The sequence below is a fragment of the Triticum aestivum genome, chromosome 4D, assembly GCF_018294505.1.
Source record: "Triticum aestivum cultivar Chinese Spring chromosome 4D, IWGSC CS RefSeq v2.1, whole genome shotgun sequence".
Classification (NCBI taxonomy): domain Eukaryota; kingdom Viridiplantae; phylum Streptophyta; class Magnoliopsida; order Poales; family Poaceae; genus Triticum; species Triticum aestivum.
Window position 1 is genome coordinate 431,610,793 of NC_057805.1, and position 730 is coordinate 431,611,522.

Here is a 730-nt window from a genome sequence, read left to right on the forward strand (position 1 = left end):
TAATTATTTTGAGCTATAAGACCCTAAAATTGAAAAGCATTTCAAATGAACTCTGAAAAGGTTGAAAGTTGGCATGATATCATCATTTCATCCACATAGCATGTGCAAGAAAGTTGAGAGGGTTACGGCAAAAACTGGATGCACTTCGTGTACAAAACGGACAATCTCTTTCAAAGTATCAGGATTTCATCCGGAAACTCGTCTGTTACAAAGGGATTTCATTTTTTAAAACTTATTTGAACTCCTGACTTTGTGTGTGTTCAAAATGCACCATTCAAAGCCACATCAGCATTTTTCAATCCTGTCTGACTTCATTTGTTATTTTTCATGCATTTACTAATTATTTTGAGCTATAAGACCCTAAAATTGAAAAGCATTTCAAATGAACTCTGAAAAGGTTGAAAGTTGGCATGATATCATCATTTCATCCACATAGCATGTGCAAGAAAGTTGAGAGGATTACGGCATAAACTAGATGCACTTCGTGTACAAAACGGACAACCTCTTTCAAAGTATCAGGATTTCATCCGAAAACTCGTTTGTTACAAAGGGATTTCATTTTTTAAAACTGATTTGAACTCTTGACTTTGTGTGTGTTCAAAATGCACCATTCAAAGCCACATCATCATTTTTCAATCCTTTCTGACTTCATTTGTTATTTTTCATGCATTTACTAATTATTTTGAGCTATAAGACCCTAAAATTGAAAAGCATTTCAAATGAACTCTGA